Source organism: Ambystoma mexicanum, chromosome 12 (genome assembly GCF_040938575.1).
Source record: "Ambystoma mexicanum isolate Mex_15411 chromosome 12, UKY_AmexF1_1, whole genome shotgun sequence".
NCBI classification, from domain to species: Eukaryota; Metazoa; Chordata; class Amphibia; order Caudata; family Ambystomatidae; genus Ambystoma; species Ambystoma mexicanum.
This window is the reverse complement of record NC_090936.1, coordinates 1,042,908,835-1,042,930,797: the sequence shown is the minus strand read 5'-3', so window position 1 is coordinate 1,042,930,797 and position 21,963 is coordinate 1,042,908,835. Positions and strand designations below refer to the sequence as shown.

General features: G+C 49.4%; 1 long non-coding RNA gene across 2 annotated transcripts in view; it reads left to right on the top strand.

Moving 5' to 3' along the window:
* LOC138514226 (uncharacterized) overlaps positions 1-21,963 on the top strand; it is a 468,254-nt gene that overhangs the window by 202,579 nt on the left and 243,712 nt on the right. For both annotated transcript variants that reach the window (XR_011281898.1, XR_011281897.1), the window contains one exon: positions 20,117-20,224. This is a non-coding gene — a long non-coding RNA (uncharacterized lncRNA). The remainder of the gene's footprint in view (positions 1-20,116; positions 20,225-21,963) is intronic.

Here is a 21,963-nt window from a genome sequence, read left to right as displayed (position 1 = left end):
ACCCATGTCCAACTCATGTCTCCCACCCCCCCCACACCCCAGCCACCAGGGGCACCCTCCACCAGGCCCCCACTCATGTCACCCACCACCCCACCCCCCAGCAGTGCAGGGTCACCCTCCACCAGGCCCCCACCCATGTCCAACTCATGTCTCCCACCCCCCCCACACCCCAGCACTGTGGGGCACCTGCCAGCAGGCCCCCACCCATGTCCAACTCATGTCCCCCACCCCCCAGCACTGTGGGGCACCTGCCAGCAGGCCCCCACCCATGTCCAACTCATGTCCCCCACCCCCCCACACCCCAGCACTGTGGGGCACCTGCCAGCAGGCCCCCACCCATGTTCAACTCATGTCTCCCACCCCCCCCACACCCCAGCCACCAGGGGCACCCTCCACCAGGCCCCCACTCATGTCACCCACCACCCCACCCCCCAGCAGTGCAGGGTCACCCTCCACCAGGCCCCCACCCATGTCCAACTCATGTCTCCCACCCCCCCCACACCCCAGCACTGTGGGGCACCTGCCAGCAGGCCCCCACCCATGTCCAACTCATGTCCCCCACCCCCCAGCACTGTGGGGCACCTGCCAGCAGGCCCCCACCCATGTCCAACTCATGTCCCCCACCCCCCCCACACCCCAGCACTGTGGGGCACCTGCCAGCAGGCCCCCACCCATGTCCAACTCATGTCTCCCACCCCCCCCACACCCCAGCCACCAGGGGCACCCTCCACCAGGCCCCCACTCATGTCACCCACCACCCCCACCCCCCAGCACTGTGGGGCACCTGCCAGCAGGCCCCCACCCATGTCCAATCCATGCCCCCCTGCACCTGGGTCCCAACATTCCCCAATCATGTCCGTAATGCCCATCCTGCCCTGCCAAAAGGCCCAACCAACTATCACACCCACCCACATATCAAAGGCAATTACATGTTACACCCCCAATGTAAATAATGCAATTTAACACATGTCTGTCACACACAATGGCTGCAAGTGAATGACAAAACACCCAACATGACATGCCTGAAAGCAATGAGATGATACGACACATTGAAGAATAAAAAAATATTATGTATTGAACAGCAAACAAGAAAAAACACAAAGCAAATCAAACTAAACAAGAAGAATGTCCAAGAAAAAATTCTGAATTATTAAAATAAGGAAATTAAGAAGATCATCCTGGGTCCATGAGCCCTACCAAATTAAACCTAACTGACTACTAACTAAAAAGTGAACTATATACAAAAAAGTGGTGCATTGTCCAATCGCAACCAAAAAAAATTCAAAAAAACAAAGGAAACCTAACCCTAACTATACAACTATATACAAAGGCAGCGGGCTATTCGGACGGCTCACTGGTTGTTGTCATGGGCCAGGGCATCATCGAACTCCTGGTCAATGGCTTGGAGGCGGGCATGTTCCCTGGCCCCGAGGTCCCGCAGGGATAACGCAGTGTCCAGCTCTAACTCCCTGCGAAGACCCTCGAGGCACTCAGCCCGCCTCAGCGCCCTCCGCATGGAGTCCTCCGCCCTGACCATCGTGAGCCGTTCCTCCTCTGCCCGCTGCCGCTCCGCACCTATCCGCTGGCACAACCTCTCCCACACGGAAGCCACTCCCATTCCAGGGTTCTCCTGCCCTCCGGCCGATGCCTGCACCCCCGATGTTGATGGCCCCGAGCCATGATGCCTCCCACGTTGAGCCTGCTGCTGCCTCCGACGCAACTGCCTGTGCCAGCACGACGGCATCCAGGCTGATGGAAACCACCGACGCCGTCGTGCACGTGCCCTGCCCGATGATGCCGTCACATCCTCCATCTGCTGGGGTCCAGTTGCTCTGGTGTCCACCCCTGCTGGATCTCTGACTCCCGACTGTGGCAGGGATGGGATCCCCACCGAGCTGGCTGCATTGGTCGGGGCAGGTCCACAGGGGGCCCTGGTTGCATCTGGGCTGGAAGACGGCAAGGAGAACGACTGGTGGATAGCCTGCACAGAGGAGGAGAGGGCCGCCACATTGGCCAACACATGCAGGAAACCCCCGAACATGGCCGATCCCAATTGGGCCACGTCGGCACGGTGCACTTCGTGATGACGTGCGTGCTCCTCCGGGGAAGCACGCACGGCATCACGAATCACAGCCGTGCGCATCGCGACCCCAATCAGGACCTTCTCCGCACGGCCAGGGGTTCCCACGTCCGCAGGTGGAGGGGAGTCAGGTGACATGGACATCCCCACTACCTGCGGACGGGCCTGGGACGGGGCATCCCTGCTGGTGCATGGTGGTGCACTCACAGGGTCAGGGACAGCGACATGCACAGGCCCCTCCACGGTGACCTGTGCTGCCTCCTGCCCCTGGCCCTGGACTGCACCACTTGCACCAGCAGGGATGCCCCCACCAGGCCCCATGTGTGCCCCAGTGGCGGCCTCCTCCTCCTCTGTGCAAACCACCAACCTGGATGGCTCCTCACCGTCTCCCACCGTAGCAGGCCCCTGTGGGGGCTCACCCACCCCTTCCGCTGCAGCCGTGGGGGCATCCCCGCCGCCTTGCTCCACAGCGCCGTCTCCGCCCTCTTCTTCACTAGCAGCTGCGTAGAGGGAGACAAAGAACACAAGCATCAGGGCACTGTACAATGGTCCCCTAGACAGGAAGCAATAGCAGATGAGCACCACTGTCAAAGTACACTTCCATCATGTCCCTCCACAACACATGGGTCAGTCCAGGCAAAACACACACAGTAACAGGCATGGTGCATGCCATGGACATTTCCATGCATGTCCAATGGACTCTTGAAACATTCAATGATATGTAACTCACATGCATCATGCCTCATGCCCATCACAAGCACACACTTCACCTCAGTCACATCCATCTGGCCCCAAACACACCAAACACAGCGGTTACAAGGGTAATTTGGCTGCTTTACTGAATCTCTGCATTGTCACACACATGTGTCATGCATCCATGGCATGCACAAGTCACAGACACGCAGGTCAGGCACACAGACATGGCTACCATATATGTACCTGGCATCAGCACCCATCCCTCACCCCCACCCATGTCCACGTACAGAGACTGGCATGCTCTCATGTTCTAAATCTGAATAGGGCTCCCCATGCGGCATTTCAACACATGCAACAACCATGTGCATCACACATCACTGGTCGCACATGCATTACCATGATGTCCCTGCACACATACATGCATACATGGCCTATGGCACACATACAGGCAAGTATCATAGAACCAGCACACCGCAACATGCCCTGTCTCACACAGTAATGCATGGACACTTACCGCTCAACTCTAGACGGGCCTCCCTCTCAAGGATCTGGGCGTGGAGCGCTGGGCGTACGCGTTCCAGGACCCTCATCTGGATGGAACTCATGCGGCCCCGGCCCCCCTCCACGAGGCGCCGGGCCTTCACAAGGGTCCTGGACCTCAAGTCCTCCCAGCGCTTCTTGATCTTCAGGACGTCGCGGGTTGCCACCCCCTCCGCGTTGATGGCAACCACACAGTCGGCCCAGATCCTCTGCCGTCCTTCCTTGCTGGCGCGGGACGATCCAAAGAGGGCATCATACTGCCCCAGGACATGCTCCACCAGGACTTCGGTGACAGTGAAGCTGGTGCCCCTCTGCCCCTCAGGCCTGGGGTTGCCACTGGTGCCAGATGTTGAAGTGCCCGACATGGCAACCCCAGAGGCAGGTGTGGGTGGGCAACTGGGTCCTGGGGCTGGGCTGTGGAGCGATGTAATACCAGTCGGGAGTCTTCTGTTCCAGCAGGGGTGGACACAGCAACTGGACCCCTGCAGATGGCTGATGTGCAGGCACCAAATGGCAGGGCACGGTGGCAGCAGGCAGGCAGGCAGGCAGGCAGCAGCAGATGGCACGTGGGAGGCTGCTCGGGGCACTGGGGGGCAGTAACTCGGCCTTCTGGGCAGGAGCGTGGGCTTCCGTGTGTTTTCGCGTGGCCAGCTTGATACGGAGTGATTTGGCACGTGAAAATCCTGCACGTCAGCGTGAAATCCGAGGAAAGGCCCTTAGCGCGTAAGCGCGTCAGCACGCATACGCGATTCTATTGGACCAGAGTCCCTCAGCGCGTAAGCGCGTCTGTGACGTGACCCGCACGGGTGTTCCCCACTCAGCACGTGATGACGGGGCACACGTGGAGATACTGCACGTCAGAGTGTCATCGCGTGTAATTGGACAAAAGTGCGCGTACACGCGATTGGCCTATGTACGTGTATTTAATGGGTGCGCGGCCACTTACACACGCAAGTACGTCAGCGAACCTGTATCACGTGGTGCGTGTGAATTTCCGCACGCTATTGGACTGGGAACTGGTTTCCAGGGGTGCGCGGGTCACACGCTGTATCCCGTGGTGCGTGTGAATTTCCACACGCTATTGGACTGGGAACTGGATTCCAGGGGTGCGCGGGTCACACGCTCGCCTAGAACACGCGCTAAGCATAAATTGCGGACTTTAACAATAACAAGCTCAGACGCCAGGATGAACATACCGTTCCTAGCAGCAGTGGCAGTGGGCTACCAAAGGAGGAGGAGGAGGATAGTCAGGGCCAGAATATTCACACCCAGAACCAGCCTTTTCGGGATGCCTGATGACCAGGTGTATGGGAGGTACAGGTTTCCACCACACATCATACTGGACCTGGTGAGTGAGTGGGAGGATGACCTCACATCACCCACCCTGTGCTCCCAAGCACTCAGCCCCCTGGAGAAGGTCCTCAATGTACTGCACTTCTTAGCCACTGGATCATTTCAGCGGACAAGTGCCATAGTGGGTGGGGTGTCACAGGCCACCCAGTCACGCTGCCTACACCAGGTCTTGAACATCATGACTGCACGCCCATCAGTCCGCAGGCACATATACCTGCCCAGAACACCTGCAGAAAGGCATGCTGCCGCCCTGGATTTTTACGCAGTGGCACGATTCCCCAAAGTGCTAGGTGCCATCGACTGCACCCATGTGGCTCTACGTCCCCCCAGGGCATCTGAGCACATCTATAGGAACCGCAAGCACTGGCATTCCATCAACGTGCAGGTAGCATGTAATGCCAAGGGAATCATCACCTCAGTATATGCCAACTATCCCGGCTCCACCCACGACAGCTTCATTTACCGAATGTCCACCCTAAGCCGGGACCTAGAAGCTGGGCGGCATGGCGATACATGGCTGCTTGGTGAGTATGTATGCCACTGCACATGCATGCATGTTGGATACTGAGCAAGGTCACAACCTCACCAATGATACCAATCCCCACCTCCACAGGGGACAGTGCCTACCCTCTCAGCCCCCACATGATGACGCCAATTCGGAACCCCACCACGCCACCCCAGGTAAGATTTAACACAGCCCACATTACAACCAGGGGCATAGTGGAGCGCACATTCGGAGTGCTGAAGTCACGCTTTCGCTCCCTTGACCGTTCTGGCGGGCAGCTGTTATACGCTCCCCCAGTAGTGTGCAGGATCATAGTGGCAGCATGTGTCCTGCACAACGTTGCAACACGCCGGGGCCTGGCCGTGGACATGGTGGTGGCCCCACATCCCCAACCACATGCACAGCCACTGCGCATGGGAGGGGAAAGGGCACGGGGGGAGGCAGCCCGTACACAGCTAGTGGCTAATTACTTCACATAGAAATCACACCCCTGTGGAGTGCACACTGCCCTGGCACATTCCATCTGACAATCAATGATGACTCAACCTGACACTGATCCTGAATGTGTGGAGAATGAACCGGGAATTCCATGTCAGCCTGAGATTGTTCACCTGGAAGTGTCACAATGTGTGCATCCCTACCCACACAGACACCACCAATGCAGTTTTGTGAAGTTACACATTGAAGCAGCTAAAATGAATACCCACTTGCAAAATGCAACATGAGGACAGTGCCATGTCAGCCAACCCAACCCCAGCACTGCCACGCGACACACCGTGCCATGTCATGCTAATTGCAGGTAAACAAAGTAATCCCCACAACATGACATCACTCTCACTATGTACAGTGGCACTATTAGAAACCTGCAACACCTGAAATGCTCACAGCAATGCCGGACCAACAACATACTTGAGCACGTAGTACCATAAACATGACATCAAAAATGTTACATATTAGTAGTCTCACCACCTGGAAATGCCTGCACTCCCACCACTACCAACTGTGCAGTGTTGGCGCCATGTAGAGTTGTAGGTGCACTGCTGCCAACATGGTCCCCATCGCCAGACTTGAGGTCCTTGTGTGGACTTGAGGAAGGGACCTGCAAATTGGGAGGTAGACACAGAAGAAGAGTTACACATCAATGCAACATGCAGTGTACAACACAACAGCAATATGCACTATGAATGTATACACAGTATTGACTACAGACTGGCCACACAGCTCATGGGAGTCCAACGTCACTGTGTAATTCACTGTCACTTGGGCACACCCTTTGCAAGCCCATGGAAACGGGAAGCAGGAGGGGTGTGTGTGACTCAAACCCAAGCATCTGAACCAAATACATTACAAGCCTGCATGTGCCCAGCCACAATGCAGCGTATGCCCACAGGAACCACGGAAGCCAACAGATCGGAGCCAACAGATCGGAGCCAACAGATCGGAGCCAACACATCGGAGCCAACAGATCGGAGCCAACAGATCGGAGCCAACAGATCGGAGCCAACAGATCGGAGCCAACAGATCGGAGCCAACAGATCGGAGCCAACAGATCGGAGCCAACAGATCCTCCCAAAAAAATTGGGAATAAAAGAAATCAAAATAAAAATAAAAATAAGAAACAATCAAAAATGGCCATTGATGGGCCCGGGGGGGTTGGGGAGGCCACCCAGGAGGTCCGAGGACAGGATGCACACCAGAACCCACCTGCGTGGATCCTGGGAAAATAAAACACCTCCATGGGCTCATGGCCCACACGGCTACCCTATTGTGGGAGTGTCACTGCTGTCGCTATTATCACCCTGTGCAGCTGCATCCGGAGGTGGTTGCACTATGGGAGGCAGCCCACGCAAGGCCCTAGTCTGCTCCTCCATGGCTGCAAGCATGCGGGTGTGGTAGGTCTGGTTCTGGAGGATGAGTGTGCGGAGGTCCCCATGCAACAACTCACGGGATGCCCGGACCTCCGCCCTCGTTGCCTGCATCTCAGCTGAGAGCGTACGGGTGAGACGCTCCAGCTGCTGTTCTGTCCTTTGGTGTGTTGAAGCCTCAAGCTCAACAAGAGTCGTCCTGAGGTGTAGGAGCTCCTGCCTCAGGGCTTCCCTGTGGCCCTGGGACTCAATGGAGATGGCCTCCTGCAGAGTCGCCAGTGCCGCCCGCCTGTCCCTGTTGGACCCCAACATGTCCTCCCTGTGTGACTGGCAGATGGAGTCAGTTGCCTGCTCTAGTCGCTCCATCAGCCTTTCTGGGGGGACAATGGAAGTGGCCACCCTATCCATGGCCTGAGCCATCATCTCGGATGATGCAGCCTGTTGGGTAGCCATACCGTAAATGGATTGCTCCCATGCGGTATTGCCAGGTGGCGTACGGCCACCACGTCGGCGGGCACCACACCTGTCTGGGGCAAGGCGAACTGCGCCTTGCTGTGCCGGCACTGCCTGAGGCTGCAGGACTGCATTCCCCCTCTGATCTGCTGGCCCAGGAACAGGATCAGATGTCGCGGAGTGTGACCCTGCATCCGTAACCACCGAAGGCGTAGCTGCCAACACTGACATCCCCATGGAGGGTAATGACCCTGGTGCAGGTGGGTGAGACAGAACAGAATCCCTCCCTGGAACACTCACCAGCGACGGCACGTAGGTCTCATCCGAATCAACACCTGAGTACAGCTCGGGGGAGGTGCAGCCAGAGACACCCCTTGAGAGCACGACCTGCAGCACTTGTGGGTTCTCCCCCACCACCACACCACGTCCCTCACTGGTGGTTGGTCGGCCCTGGGACACCTCCTGGGTCTGCACCATCTCCACAACCCCAGCAGTATCAGGTGCGTCTTCCCCTGCAAAGACATGAAAACAAAGTAATGGAAACAGGCATTAGCACCATGGCACACATTGAGGGCTGAGAAGCAAGAGAACCAGTACTTGATTGACATGTCCCACATGACTAAAACCCTCCCATGCATGCACCCTCACTGCGTATGAAGTGCAGGCAAACGGCACACACTGATGACACCAAGATGGAAGATGAACAAATTTTCTGCATGCTGCCTGGCAGTGGCATCACACATTGGCCTGTGATTGGCAGGTGAAACACACATGCCATCACACAGATGGCATGTACCATTGCTATTGAGTGAAGATGGAGAGGAGGGCAGCACCTATTCATTCAGTCCAGTTCCCGCATGTAATAGCTTTTCTGATTCTAACAGGTCAGATTTTTCACCTGGAGCTGCCAGTCTGTAATGGTCAAATTGCACAGGGACATGTGTGTACAAATGATATCCAGGTAACAAAGTCACTCCCCTTTACCATACCCATGTCAGACATGTGACTAGTGGACAGCGACATGCCTAGTGAAAGTGGTGGAATGCAAACAAACTGACTGAATGAACAGTGAAAAATAAGCAAATCTGTTGTGTCAAGGTGACACTTCAAGGGCAACTGGCGTGCAGTTGTGCTAGATGTCTACTGTTGGCAGAAGGGATACTGCTATGGCCAAATGCAGCTGCGCAGGAAGTATTGCATGAAGCACATGGCTGACCCATACGACTGAGGCGCACACACTCTCACCTGGCACCCAAACAGAAGCCCTCACACACACACCATGCACATGTATGACACACACATGCATGTGCACTCACCGGACAATGCCTCGTAATCAGCCAGATCTCCCACGCCTTGGATCTGTTCCTCCGTGACGTAGGTCCCAGCGACTGACTCATGTGGAGTGAGTTCCATGTCTACTACTGGAGACCCACCTCCAGTCACTAGAGTTGCGGCATGACTTGAGGCCAGCTTACTCTTTGCCCTGCGCTTTAGGTCATTCCAGCGCTTATAGCAATCATTGGCTGTGCGCCTCACGATTCCAAGGGCACTTACGATGTCTGCAACGGTCTGCCAGTGTGCCTGGCGTTGTGCAGGTGTGGTCTTGGATCCTGCAACAATGACCATCAAGTGCATTCAGTTCGTCATCCGTGAAGCTGGGCTTCCTGGACGGGCCGGACTGTGTAGCCGTGTCTGGGGCATCAGCCTGTGCCGGACGAGCACTCTTCCTCTTCCGCTTGGAAGGTGGTGGTGATCCTGAGTGTCCTGCGCCGCTCTGGACACTAGGGGCAGGAGCCCTGGTGGACTCTGTATCAGGAGTGTGGGATTGCACACTCAGCATGGGAGTTGGTGCAGGCATTGGCTCGAGTGTGATGGTGTCAGGGGGAATGTCAGCAGCATGGACTAGGACCGACACTGTCCTGGCTGGGTGTGTGAGGGCTGGGGTGGATGGAGCCGCAGCTGCCCCTGCAGCCACTCCGCCCTGCCTCCTTGGTGCAGCGGATGACCTTGCTGCCCCAGATCCACGTGGCATGATGGCATCAACGTGCACCAGCGCACGTGTCGTAGCCCTGCTGACCTGGAAGTCAGCCATGGAGTCAGCCAGGTCTGGTGCCACAATGGGCTGGTCCAACAAGGGCTGAGCATGGATGGTGTCAGCCACTTCAGCCTCAACGGGAGGGGGGGGGGGGGGAGGGGGGGGGTGGATGATGGGTGCCCTTGACTGGTCCTCCACACATGGGGGGACAGGCTCACCCTGCAAGTTACGACCACGTCCCCTACCGTATCCACCACGGCCACCACTTGTGGCTCTTCCACCTTTGCCACCCTTACGGAATCCTCGCCTCCCAGCCATGGCACTGATATTAATGTGCGTATGGGAGTGGCTGTAGACAATTGTCCTGGGCAATTGGGGGTCAAAGGGGTTGGGTACCAGATGGTAATTGTACCCTAGTGCTCTAGCACGGCTGATTGTAACCCCTGGGGAAAGATGACGGGTCACGCAACGCACAGGAGGCCCAAAAAAGGGAGATGACGTGCACGCAACCCCTCCTAGACCACGTGTGCAGAAAGAAAAACCTGCACTACGCTGTGGCACCCAGTAACACAAGAATGAACGTATGCGTGTCACACGCAGCCTAGAATAACCTCTGAAGGGGTAGGCAACACACGGGGCAAGCACAGAAGTTGGATACGTGCGTGACTCACCGTCTGCCAGGTAAAAGAGCGTGAAGAATGAGCGCGTTTGGCTGGCTAAACCCCCGCCAAAAGAAGATGTGTACGCTGTCTGAGAAGACAGGACAACAGTAGAAGGGGACACTGTTTGAGGGAACAGGCCCAGGTAAACCAGTAAAAGAGAAAAAAGAGAAAAAGCTGTCAGAGGTAACAGGGAATACGAACTGGAAACGCCGTGAAGTAAATCGCGTGTGAAACGACAAGAAGTACAGATTTCACCCACTCGCTCTCCACGAAAAGCACGTACAAGGAAATGGTGTTCTACATGTACCTTATATACAGGCCCACACGTACACGGCGTGTACGTTCACCAATCACACGCTTTGTCACTCCTGCGTGTAGATCCATTTTCACCAATCACACGCTTTGTCACTTCTACGTGTACATCCATTTTCACCAATCACACGCTTTGACACTGGGACGTGTCACGCAACAATTTCCTGCACGTGCAGGTGACTATAGGCGCGCATATGCTGTTGACGGGTTTACGCGCTAAGGGCCTTTGCTGACGTGTGGGATTTCACTACCTATCAGGCTGTCCACGCGTTCACACACGAGAGACCACGCTCCTGGCCAGGAGGCGAAATTACTGCCCCCCAGAGCCCTGAGCACGCTCCCACCTGCCATCTGCTGCTGCCTGACTGCCTGCTGGCCACGTGCCCCACAGTGCTGGTGGGTGGGGGTGTTGGTAGACATGGGTGGGGGCCTGGTGGAGTGTGCCCCTGCACTGGTGGGGGTGGTGGGAGACATGGGTGGGGGCTTGGTGGAGAGTGCCCCTGGTGGCGGGGGGTGGGGGTGGTGGGAGACATGGGTGGGGGCCTGGTGGAGGCTGCCCCTGGTGGCGGGAGGGTGGGGGTGGTGGGAGACATGAGTGGGGGCCTGGTGGAGGCTGCCCCTGCACTGCTGGGGGGGTGGGGGTGCAGGGGGACATGAGCAGGTGTGCAGGGTAGTCCCCTGTTTTGTAGGCTGCCTGCAGGGGCCGTGGAGGGTGTACAGGGAACACCTGTGAGGACCCACCCAGCCTAATCGCGTGTGATGATTCCCACGCACCCCTGTAATACACGTACCCTGGCCAATCGCGTGTTAAACTTCCCGCGTACCCCTGTAATACACGTACCCTGGCCAATCGCGTGTTAAACTTCCCGCGTACCCCTGTAATACACGTACCCTGGCCAATCGCGTGTTAAACTTCCCGCGTACCCCTGTAATACTCGTACCCTGGCTAATCGCGTGTATGACTTCACGTGTACCCCTGTAATACACTTACCCTGGCTAATCGCGTGTTAAACTTCCCGCGTACCCCTGTAATACACGTACCCTGGCCAATCGCGTGTTAAACTTCCCGCGTACCCCTGTAATACACGTACCCTGGCTAATCGCGTGTATGACTTCACGTGTACCCCTGTAATACACGTACCCTGGCCAATCGCGTGTTGAACTTCACGCGTACCCCTGTAATACACGTACCCTGGGCAATCGCGTGTTAAACTTCCCGCGTACCCCTGTAATACACGTACCCTGGCTAATCCCGTGTATAACTTCACGCGTACCCCTGTAATACACGTACCCTGGCCAATCGCGTGTTAAACTTCCCGCGTACCCCTGTAATACACGTACCCTGGCCAATCGCGTGTTAAACTTCCCGCGTACCCCTGTAATACACGTACCCTGGCTAATCGCGTGTATGACTTCACGTGTACCCCTGTAATACACGTACCCTGGCCAATCGCGTGTTGAACTTCCCGCGTACCCCTGTAATACACGTACCCTGGCCAATCGCGTGTTAAACTTCCCGCGTACCCCTGTAATACACGTACCCTGGCTAATCGCGTGCATAACTTCACGCGTACCCCTGTAATACACGTACCCTGGCCAATCGCGTGTTAAACTTCCCGCGTACCCCTGTAATACACGTACCCTGGCCAATCGCGTGTTAAACTTCCCGCGTACCCCTGTAATACACGTACCCTGGCTAATCGCGTGTTGAACTTCCCGCGTACCCCTGTAATACACTTACCCTGGCTAATCGCGTGTTAAACTTCCCGCGTACCCCTGTAATACACTTACCCTGACTAATCGCATGTTAAACTTCCCGCGTACCCCTGTAATACACGTACCCTGGCTAATCGCGTGTTAAACTTCCCGCGTACCCCTGTAATACACGTACCCTGGCTAATCGCGTGTATGACTTCACGTGTACCCCTGATATGCACGTTACCCGCTTTGCGTTCCTTGTTTGGCTGCCCTGTAAACTGGTCCAGGGTTAGCGCAGCCCTTTGCGATGATTTAGCGATTTTGCTGGCTTTTCCTTGCGCGAGGGCGTTCTTGGGGGCGTTACTGGCGCTGCTGCAGGGTCGCTGCGATACTCTGCGCCACGGCTGGTTTGGGAGCATGAAATCCATGAATACGCTGTGCGCGGAAATCGGTTTTATCGCACGTGCCTGGCGCAGTCAATCGCACGCGGACACTCTGCGCCAGCCGCTTGCGACACTTTTCTGCGAAATTCTATGAATTACCATGTGAATCTGTTGAATTCTAAGGACAAAGCACAACTATTCATTGAAACTTATAAAAACGAATTTGTTAGTGCAAATATAAATCAATCACAAGACAATACTACAGCGGAACCCAATGAAATGTTGATTAATCAATTATCAACTTTGGCAAAAACTGTACACTATTGGTCCTGGGTTCAACCACTGATGAAAACCTTCTTGACAATACAACAAGGGAATTCACAACCCTAGCAAAAACACTAAGCTTCCTCTTGTGGAACACTTGTGGCTTTAAGAATATGTATTCATGGTTTATTAATCAAGCCTTCGCTACCAAACCCTCCGTCATTTTGCTACAAGAAACCATGATGATTAAAAAGTTCAACCTAAGAGGCTATGTAACGTACACTTCCTTAGCTAATAGAGGTGTAATGGGACGACCTTTGCCAGACAATAGCGTCAAAGCTAGGTCAAAGTTAATGTCATCATCCAATGATTTATTGGCCATTGAATTAAAACTAAAGGATGCAGAGGAGTCCACTCTTCTGATTATAAATCTTTATTGGAATCCCATCAAAGTTGTATTGTCTGGTATTCTCAAAAAAATAACAGGACTGCTTGAAAACACAATTCGTTCTAACCCCAACTATTTCTTCATTATAGGAGGGGATTTTAATTGTAACTGTGCTGAGGGGGCCAAGATTAACAAGTATTCAAAGACTAAAAAATGATACACCATCACTTACAGCATGGGACAAGTTTGGGACACATTTTCCTCAGAATGGGATATAACTCTGTTAGACTTCACCAAAGAGACTGGGTAATACACTTGGTGAAGAGGCAGTTGCAAATCTCAGATTGATCACTTCTATGCTTCGGCTGCTATTATAACTATGGGCCTCATTATACGAAAGGCGGTAAACCATGGTGCTATTAGCACCATGGTTGCCGCCGGTACCATACCGTTACCACCATGGAGAAAAGGGGAATTACCACCCCATTCCAAGGTTGGCGGGCGGTAATTCCCCCTTTCTCCATGGCCCTTCCCCATTCCCATTTTTGCCCCATAGGGCATAATGGGAATGGGGAAGGAGCTAATTACGGTACCGCAAATTGCGGTACCGTAATTAGCACCAAGATCCCTTTGCGGGACCCAACTTTAACGGCTGGTCTACACCAGGCGTTAAGGTCGGGTCCCGCAAAGGGACCTCGTAGTAAGGCGGTAAGGGTTAACAGTCACCGGTACTCTTACCGGTGACCGTTAACCCTTACCACCTTCCGTGTAATGAGGCCCTATGTGTGAAAAGATAAAGATCACTAATCCATGTTTAGGAGATCATATGTTCTTTCAATATAATCTTAACAGCAACACCCTGGTACATGAGATTTATCCCACTCTTGCCTTCCTGGAGCTCGAACGATCTGGGATCTCGTTCAGGTGGAATGGAAGGATGCGCATTCACTTTATTATGTTATAAGGAGAGAGTTGTAAATAGTTGGCACAGCTTGATTTTTTAGTTAAATCTTCCGGAAAGAGCTGAACACATTAACCAAATCATCACGCACTGTCTCAAAATGTGTGTCTGACATAGCCATAAAAATTCCAAACATAAAAGACACACTTATGATCTTCACGTTGCAGATTCCAAGCAATTAAAAAAACAAAAAATGCACAGAACTACTGGCTCACAATCTCTCTGATGCCCAGTATCACCAAACAAAAAAAAATATCATTCAAGCGCATAAGAACTTAGTTAAGTCATTAAAAATGTATATGTACATTAGTGATAATCAGACAATGATTACACATGTCTGTAGTCATGATAAATAATCTTTTTTAGTTGGCAAGAAAACCATGTCGATGGACTCCTCAATCACTGAGGAGGTGTGGGTTAAATTGTCTACACAAAAATATAATTTGCCCCCATCTTTCGTGCATATAAATAATCCTTACATGGGAAGATCCATTCTTGGTGTGTGCACTTGGGAACTCAAAGACATTGAGTGGGCTATCTCAAAATTAAACAATTCAAGAGCTAATGGCCCCAACGGCATACCTGCATGTGTACTAAAATCTAATCCTAGCCTATGGGCCTCCATCTTAAATTTAAATACAACACTTTTTTTCAAAACCAACTGTGTTCCTAAATCTTGGACGCAATCTCTTATTGTGCCAATTTATAAAAAATGTGATCCAATGAATGCCTCAAACTATAGACCTATTGCCCTAACTGGCGCCACATCAAAAGTATTCTCCATCCTAATCTTAAATGATTTTGAGAATATTATTCGAAAATCTGCGATTCTCTCACGATTCTCTCATTAGCTAGAAACAGCCAAACGCAGCCAAAATGGGCCAATATTTATGGACTCTTTGGATATGACATCTGTGTCCGATTTTGGTATTCGTGCCATTTTATGGCAAAAGATGGCAAAATATGGTATCCCTGCTAACGTGATCTTGCTTGTGTCCCTTTTGCATCAGAATACAACATACAGAGTACGCATCAACCAGGAGGGCTCGCTCACAGGTGCTATGCACATATACGTTGGGGTCAAACAGGGATGTAACTTGGCGTCCACCTTGTTTAATCTTTACTTGTGTGATCTTGATGAGATATGGAAAGGTCAGGGTATGACGCCCGTAAGAATAGGAAAATTGCGTATAAACTGGTTGGCGTTCGCTGATGACCTAATACTCTTTGATAGAACGCCATATGGGCTACAAACAAAACTACAGCTGTTTACGGTTTACACTCTAAAACATAATTTACAGGCAAATGCAGAGAAATCGAAAATTGTATTTTCGGATTGTAAAAAAATAAAAACTATGACCTGGTCCATGGAAGGCGAACACATCGAACATGTATTGCAACTACGATACTTTGGATACAACTTGTGTAACATCTCCTCTCAGGTGATGAGGAGGGACTCCTTAACACACATATTAAGGCCATTGCTGTCGCAGATGAAATTTCTTTTTAATAAACTCTTTACATTTTCTCTGATGCCAGCTATTGAATATTATATTTCCAAGGTTGAACCAATACTGTTGTATGATCTGGACATGTGCCTCTTGGACATGGGTGAATTTCTGAATTGTATTCAAGGGTCCATCTGGAAGGAGTTCCTAGGATTTTCTAGTTCCTTACCTAATGTGATCATTAGGCATGAGTTGGGGTTAAGCTCATTATAATCTAGTTATCTATGGAGGCTGCTGATTAATTACTCCAAATTACTAGACCCACCCAGTCACTCCTTATATGAAGATCTCAATGATATGCTAAGGGACATCCCCCTCTATTTCTGTAGCAAAATTTCAGTTAAGAATACAATCCTTACTGATCGGAATTGGTGCAAATGAAGAGGAACTAATTACAAAACCTGTGAGTGTTAAAAAAACCTATACACTTATGACTGGTCTGTAGATATTAATTCCTAGGGTAAATATAGTTTGCATCAGGAATATGCATGCTTTCCATGCAAAAGATCTCAGGGTTGTACACATCTAATACGATTTCCCGTGCAACAAAGCATGTGCGCTCTACATGAGGTTTAAATGTAATCATTTTAAAACAAAAGAGCGGACAGAACATTGGGCCTCAATGGTGAAAGGGGCGCACAATACAACGTAGCGGTTTTGCTCAAATGTGAATCAACTGGAAACAATAAAACATCTCATCACCACATGTCCTCATTTTGAATTTGAAAGGCTAAAAACATTTGGTCTAGAGAATTTCGGTAAAAACGAATACTGAAAGTTTTTGTCCAGTTGAGGTGCACATGGGGTGAAAGCCAGTCGATGATACTTGCTCTTACTCACTTTTTGATAATCATTAACATGAAATTGTGTCGATCGGAGGCTTAGGATGAGTAAACTCGCAAAATTGTAAAGGTCTATTTGATTAATTACATTTTAATTATATACGAAGCATGAAATCTTGCTTAATCTCAAGGTGGAAATGAAGCTTTGTTGTGGAATTGGCTAAACTCTTATTATGACATGGAACCATGTGACAGTCTTTTGCGATCGCAATGTAAATATGTAAGATGTATTTTTATGTAGATTAATGTTATCTATTTCTATTTTTACGTTACTACAATTCGACTATTTTGTAAAGGATTTTGTACAAAACAAATACAAATACATTTCTTTTTAAAAGTCTCTCAATGGGAATAAACATCATTATAAAACAGAGACTGGTATGTCTCTAGACCCTATAACAGAGCTGGAATAACTTTTCACACGTAAAATATGTTTACTGATGAAATAGTACATTCGCCATATTTATTTAAAAAATGTCTCATTTCATAACCAAAGGCTCTTGCTTTCCTTTTAATCGATATCATCATAGTTTTTTTATTAGGTTGGGACCGGATTTTAAGTCCCAAATATGAGAGCTTGTCCACATTTTCCAATTTCTGTTCCATCAGCCACAAATTCTTTGGCTGTTTGCTCTTATATCAAGTAAACTGCAAAATATGTGTTTTATTTTGGTTAGTGGCGAGATTATGCTGTTGGGCATAGAAAGAAAAAGCATGGAGGAGTCTCTGTAGCCTCAGACATGTACAGTCGAATAGAACAATAGCATCTGTGTATAAGGGGCAAGAAACCTTTACATCAAATATCTGTGGGGATTTAAGAGATAGGGGATGTCTGATAGATAGACATTAAATGCAAGTGGGTCTCAGATTCATCCTTGCCTTCAACCCTTAAATGTTTTCACAGGCTGTGAGAGATCACCTTGAAGGTTGAGCCTAAATCTTACTATTGAATCATTATGTACACTGTTCAATATACTGAGAAAGGAGTTGAAATGTTCCACAATTTAGGATTCTACCACAGGTTCTGTCGGTTAACAGTATCAAAAGCGAGGGACAGATCGATACTGGCCACATATATCGGGGAAGAAGCCCTTTTAACCGGCATATGTTTCAAACAGTCCATTGCTACTCCTGGCAAGGGGGTCCCCACCCCTTTCCTAATTACGTTTGGAAGCGCTTTAGAATCCCTTTTTGCTCAGCCCAATGGTTAAGATCTCTCAAAACCAGGGATGCAAAATGTTTGCATCCGCGTCCAAAAAAGCAATTGAACGATAGTTAAAAGGATCAAGTTTTTTCCCTTTTTGTAAATGGGAATTACATGTGCACAGTGCCAAATTTCCAGGAGCTGTTGGAGTACTAATATTTGTTTAAATAGGGTGTACAAGTAAATGGCCCACAATTTAGGATCATCTTTAAAGAATGGTTACAAAGGCTGCGATGGCCTGGGGCTCAGTAATCATTACTTTGTTAAATCATCAACACAACATCCTGCCGGCCAAAAGACAGAGCCAATGGTACACACCTCAATACCTCATTCTCCCCACAAACTGGTTGTTTAAACAAAGATGAAAAATGCACTACCAATATGGATTCCAAGATTGGGTTTTCCTGGCAGTTAATTTGAAAATTCTCCTGCCTGTTTATCAATTTCCAATAATTCACTTCGTCCCGTGAATATTTTTGAAAATGAAGACCTCCGTTCAAGTAAATGTAATGTCATTGTTAATCAGTAGACCATAGTCAAGGGGGTTTATCATGTTATGTTGAGTTTGGGTGTTTCTTGAGCTATGTTCATCGGATTCCTGGACAACTAAAGAGGCAGCAATATTTGCTCCATCTCATTTGCACCCATCGATGTTTGGGATGCAACAACTGTAGCGAGAACTCTGTTTCATGACGTAAACAACAACTGCTTCCCTACCTGCTGAGGCAAGCTATAGTGGGGACCCAAGTGATTGGGCCCTGTTGATAAAACGAGGTAACGTACCAACCTGCAAACAGTTCATTTTAGTATTCATATCATTAGGACGATTTATAAAAGATGACCTTGTTCCACGGATATTCAAGCAATGGTCAAAACAAGAAGAATACAGATGATGTGAAACCTTAGAAGTATTTACCACTAGAGACCCATAGGACATTACTTCATATAGTGTGAATTACAAGATAATTTCCATAGCAAATTCACATAAACTACTTAAGAATTTGGTCCAGAACTAACATGAATTATAATAATGAATGAAAAAACTACGAAAATTATAAAACAAGCACTGGCAAAGTCATTAGGTTTTGACTCTCATATGTCAATAGCAGTCCTCAAATGCCCTTATGATACCACCTTATCAGTGTATACTTGCCATATAGTAAGGTGTGACCCCCCACACTGCAGTTGCTATCATCATATGGTATGCACAACCTCAAGTGTTCTAATAATGCTGTATATAAAACTTCTAAATACGAAAATAAATACATGTGTGTTTATTCATGGAATCCTTGAGTAAGTTGTGATTGAGACAAGTTACCCCTTCTCTGCAAATCTACTGTTGCAATTTTGCCTGATAGTACCATAACTCAACATATGAAGAAACTCACTTTTAAAATCTACTTTTACATCTTCTTCTATCGTAAATCACATTTTTTACCTCAGTAATCCAGAGGAAAATACAAATCTCTTAATGAACCTCCAGCGAGGCAACTAACTTGTGTATTTCTGCGCATGTGCATTTTTTATGATCTCACTATTTTCGTTCTAAATTTCTGCATATTTACATTGTCACAAAGTGCTTTGTAGCTGGATGGCCCCATATCAAACAGGGAAAGAGAGGACAGTGGTTAGAAGGAAACAGAGGGGTGAGGATGGAGGGAAAGATTGTAGATTTTAGGGTGGCGCCTGCACATGTGCAGAGAGATTTGGGGAGGATGGTGCAGTGCAGGGAGCGGGAGCTGAATCACCACTGCAACTTTCTTTATAGAGGTTCCGAAGATGCACAAAAACCTATTGCAGATATAGGCCGCAAGCCTGCAACAGCCTGTCCCGTCCCATAAAAAGACTGCTGCCTTCACCTCGCTCACCATGTGCATATTTACTTACCACCAGACAAGTGCTCAAAGATGAGGGGCTTGCACCATTTAAGTGAATGAGAGTGTGAGGCATATTTTGCACAGAACACACTGAACTGTATCAGTCAACGAGTCAACGTGTCAATGTGCATGTGTGAATTTTTAAGGTGCAAATACATAGCCCATGAAAGGTGACTGATAGCAAAAATCCACAGCCATATCCGTTGCCTCCACGTCGCCCACATCGCTCATCCCCAGGGTTCTTTCAGCCCTTGATTTTCTCGGCTGAGGCTGTGAAGCAAGGTGACAGTGGGCATTTTAAAGTGCTTCCTCTCAGTTGTGTGGGCAGATTACTGATGGGCGGGCTTGGGAAAGAAGGGCAGGGTACCTGATGGGCTACGGGGAGGGGGCAGCTGCAGGCTGGCAGGCCCGTTTACAGTTGTGTGACCTTAAGTGTTATAATCTTTGAAGGCAATAATGTACCAAAGCACTGTGTTTGTGTGTTTTGCAGGGGAAGATGAGAGCAGATCGGAAGAGAAGAATTCATGGCTGCTGTATTTGTTAATATGCTCTCCTTTAGCAATCATGTTGGCATTTGTAATATGTAAAACACCTCAAGGTATGAAATGCATTTATTATTATTTGTTATTGTTATCGTTGTTTGGCTGAATATACATCAATATTTATATACAATATTTACATATCTAAAGAGAAAAATTTAAAATAAAATGTGAACAATAACGCATAAAATTCATATATGTTCCATCTAAATTCTCAACTATGTGGTTACAATGGGTGTCACTACTTAAAAGAAATTCTTCATGATTTTACAAATCACTGGCACTGAGATATTCTTAAAGTTTTCATTGCCAGTTGTTATACAAATCCCTTTAGATTCAGCTTTTGTAAATAGTTAACAATAGCATATCTGATCAGTCTCCTATCTGCGTGGAACAACGCTTGCCATAACTGATGATGGGTTAAATCTACACATGCCTCAAAATGGGACTTAAAATAATTACACCTTTGGGATAACAGTTCATGACAGTCTATCATCAAAATAATTACACCTTTGGGATAACAGTTCATGACACTCTATCATCAAGTGTCTTAGGGTTTCAGGAGCTCGATGACAAAAACGACACAGTATATTTGTGCTTAGCTCAATTCTTCATTTACACAGTATTTCTTTAGTTGGCCACAAGTTCAATCTAAAGCGAAGAAAATCTGAACGATGCTGTGGGTTTGGCGACTTTATCAAATATGCTGCTGTTACTCCAAATCTTTTGTGGGCAAAAGGATTTTGTTTAATGTTCTTATACTGCATACAATGCTCTCTGGTTTGAATCCTGTCATACTTCCATAACTTCTGTTTGGCTTTGTCCGGGTTCTCAATTAAGAGGCTGGTAGAAATATCTGCATCATTCAAAATTCTCTGTGCTTTATTTCACCATAACTTTGGAAAATGATCAGTTGATGTTTGCAAGTAATCTGCTATTAACAATGGTATCAGGTAATATTATCCCCATATATATGGTCGCCGTACATAATATCGCCGGGAAAAGGTCGTGGCGATATTATATGGGTGACCATATATATGGGGATAGGGGCAGCAAAAAAAAAGAAAACATTTAAAAAAAGGGTTTGGGGGTTGCAGGGGTGTCCCCCGCATGTTCCATGCAATAATGTCCCCTCAAAAAACGGCCATTTTTCGGCAACATTTTGTCATGATGCCTACCCCCGGGCATCAGGACCAAGCCCATCAGCTCCGGGAGCAAGCATCCAGATATTTACTAAAACCCCAACAGCCCCGGCTGGTAGCTGTTTGGGTTCAGTCCTGGCGCCTTAGGCGCCAGGCTCATCCTGGAAATCAGTCCTGGCGCCATAGGTGCCAGGCTCATAGACTTTACTTACCTGATGCAGACCATGCTGCTAGTGAGTCCAAGCCAACATGAGGCTTGGGTGGGACTATTTTGTTATAGGAACTATTTTTTACTCGGGTATGGTTCTTGGGAACTTCTTACCTGGAACTACTTTGGAGGCTATTTAAACCACGCCCGATCAGCAGCACACGCTTTGCGTTATTCTGCATCCAGCAGCGTAACGCTCACCGTGCCTGCAGTCTGCATCCAGTCTTCTGCCACGCCCGCCTCGCATCTGGAGCTCCTAGAACAAAGAGGGAAGAAAAGGACAAGGTTAAAACGAACTATTTTCGAATTCCTCACCTGATTTCGGATTCATCTCGCCTCCGGACCTGGAAAGAGCATCATTTCTGTACGCGCCACATCCCCAGCTGCAGCGCCACGCCTGACTCACCAGTCTTCACAGCATCTTTCGATTAGGCGCTGCCTCCATCAT